This window comes from Tamandua tetradactyla, chromosome 13 (assembly GCF_023851605.1).
Source record: "Tamandua tetradactyla isolate mTamTet1 chromosome 13, mTamTet1.pri, whole genome shotgun sequence".
NCBI classification, from domain to species: domain Eukaryota; kingdom Metazoa; phylum Chordata; class Mammalia; order Pilosa; family Myrmecophagidae; genus Tamandua; species Tamandua tetradactyla.
The window spans coordinates 61,498,930-61,502,099 of NC_135339.1; the positions used below are offsets into that span (position 1 = coordinate 61,498,930).

The 3,170-nt window shown below is 40.1% G+C and overlaps 1 pseudogene; it reads right to left on the reverse strand.

The window, feature by feature from the left end:
* Window positions 1-597: 597 nt before the first annotated feature.
* LOC143653411 (ATP-dependent RNA helicase DDX18 pseudogene) lies at window positions 598-2,658 on the reverse strand (annotated as a pseudogene).
* Between the last annotated feature and the right edge of the window lie 512 nt (window positions 2,659-3,170).

Consider the following 3,170-nt stretch of genomic DNA (forward strand, 5'->3'; position numbering starts at 1 on the left):
GGTATAGATTTCTTTGCCATAAATTTTTTTAGGAGCCAGGAAAGAAAGGTACAGAAAAAAAATCTAGTAACAACAATGACATAAATTTTGGGGAGAAAAAGAGTTTAAATTAACATATTGTATCATCACATCAAAGACCCAAATATCCCTTGGGCAACCAAGAAAAATTGAACTGTTTTCTACCCCAAAATTAAAAAAGAAATCTGCTGGAAATAAAAAATGCTTGGTATTTGCAACCTGAGTTAATTAATACTCCTATTAGATCAGTATAAATCATAGAAATAAGTTCCTTTATTAAAGCAAGGGAAAAATAATCCATTTCAGGACAAAGCTATCCAGGATGAAAGAAAGGCATGTCTTCAATAAGAGAACTGTGCTGTTGGATGATTTCTTGCTAATGTTTTTAAAGATTTTGGACTTCTAGATTTTCCTAGCTTTCTGGTAGCCAAATCTGCCACCTCCTACTCTCTTTCTATGTTTGCCATCATTGCTGTTCACGTTCAGATCAACAAAAGGAGGCACCTTGAAACCAAATGACCAAGCAGCCTAACACAAACTTAACGTTATTAGTATTGTTAAGAATGGGGAATCATATGCTCAAATGTATGACCCATATACTTCCTGGGGTGACAAATGAAGGAAGTAGTTCTTTTCAATCAATTTCTCAAGCTGAGACTGAACATCAGAAATTTGGGACCAGGAATACTCAAATTCACTTAATGGAACCTTGGATCACCTCAAATGAGGAAGGAAACCCAATTCTTCTGGGTGCAAAATGAGCAAGGCTTGTCCTCTTCCATTTAGGCCTCTGGATGTTTGACCCACAGGATGAATATATTCCTTAGGATCACCTAGAGGGTCATATTGAACAATCCATGAACTTCAGGAATATTGAGCCCTTGGGTTGCCATGTCTGTATACAACAGTATCCCCAAATCTGCACTGCAGAACCGGAAGAAGGTGGTTGTCCACTTATCTGTCTTCTGCCTTCATGAATGGCCAAGTCAGGCAAATCAATGTAGTTCAGCAACTCACAATGGTACTTCACGGACTTACTGGATGATAAGAACATCATCATTTTCTTCTTTTGGTTCTTCTTAAGGAATGTAAAGAGCAGAAGGAATCTCTTTTCAGAGGGACGAACAATGCATTTCTGTTGAAGACCATGCACTGCTGCATTAGTTTTATCATCATCAATGCCAACATACAGTGGCTCCTTTTCAGAGAAATTCTTGCCAGGTCTTCAACTTTCCGAGTTTGCACGGCAGAGAAGAGCATAGTCTGCCTGCATATTGGCAGAATAGTAATTTGCTTTATTTCCTCTTCAAACCTTACATCCCAGATACCATCAGCCTCATCAATAACTAGACACTACAGATTTTTATACATAAACTTTGGGGTACTCTGATTATGGCCCAGGAGTCCGCTGGCATGGCCACAGTGATGTTGATCCAGTTAGCAAGTTTCTGAGCTTCAGCAGATCAGTTACTGAAGCCTATTATCAGCCTGTACGTGTGGACATGATACCCCATATGCACACCAGAAGTCTGCATGGCCAGCTCCCTGGTAGGAAAAGAATGAGTCCTGTTCCATTCTTGGGCATGAATTTTTTTAAATAACAAATGCTACTTTATTGTACAGGATTGTTTTCAACTCATCAGGCCTGGGGAGGTCCCTTAGTCACACACATGTAACTGGGCAACTTTTCCTGGAAAGTCCAGGTCAAGAGTAGTCTAAGTGATTCTGCCCTTTCCTTAGGTTACTCTTGCCTGAAACGAATTATGTGCCAGTGGACAGAACATGGGGATGACCTCTTAAGAAGTTTGGGCTGTATTAAAAGGAAGAAGGCCCCAGTAATTTATTCTCACCCAACCCATTCAGATGCTGGTCTCCTCCCTCTGTTGAGGCTCAGGGGGTCTCTCTAGTTTTCTTGCTTCCATCCAGGCAAAGGGGGCTCGTGTCCAGTTGCAGGTTTTCCCTCCACTAGGCAAGGGTCCTCGGACAGTGCAGCGTGGACCAGTTGGTGCCGCTGCAGGGGACTCAGTCCCTCAAGCGAGGGCTCACCACAGCCACGCAGAAATGCGTCTCGCTGCCCGGGGGGAGGACCGCATGGCCGCCACTCTTGTTATGCAGCTCCAGTGCCTCTGGGTTCCCCGCCTGCTCCAACTTGGCACGAATCGCGGCCTCCACCCGACCCACACGCCGGGGTCCCGCGCTGCCCCGGGACAGATAGACGCACCCCGTTGTGAAGCTGGGCATGAATTTTAGCTTAATGAGTTCAACGGTAGGAATGAGAGATGCCAGGGTTTTTGCCCCTGACTGTTTTTTGTAGCCGCTAAAAGATCTCTGCCTTCCAGAATAAATTTTATTTATTTATATTTTTTATTGTGATGGTCGACACTTTTATGTTGAATTCCAGTCTTGCTCCTGAAGCCCATTTCTCTTATCTCCTTCAGAGTGTTTTCACTGAACGACATAGGTTAGGGATGCGAACCAATATCCTCAAAAGCTCCTGTGAGTCTCAGGGGGCAAGAAGTCTCATCTTCATCATCTGGCTTCTCCATACTATTTTTTAGCTTCTTTGGGAGCTCTGGCAATGTCTTCTTTACACTCCTCTTTATCTTCGGTTTTTGCCTTTTTTTTTTTTTTTTTTGGCATTTTCTACTATTTTTCTCTTTTTTTTAAATTCTGAATTGGGTGACTATGTGGTTGTTTCTCAGTTAATATGGTGGATTTCTTAGGTGATTTTTTTTTCATGGGCAGGCACTGGGAAATGAAGGTTTTTTTTTTTTAAATGAAGGAAATATACTTTTTGTATATTACCTGGTTTAAATATAATCACATTAAAAAACACAAAATAAAAAGTTGATTTGATCTTATATAGAGAAAATTTCAAAGAATCTATGAAAAAAACTACTAGAGCTAACAGATGAATTCATAAAGTTACAGGGTATATGATCAACACACAAAAATTAGTTCTGTTTCTATACAGCAGTAATGTACAATCCAAATGGAAATTAAGAAAATAATTCAATTTCTAATACATACAAAAGAATAAATACCTAAGAATAATTTTAAGAAGGTAAAAGACTTATACACTGAAAACTACAAAACATTGCTGAAAGTTTAAGTTTTTTATTATTAAAAAAATACTTTTATTGATGAAACAA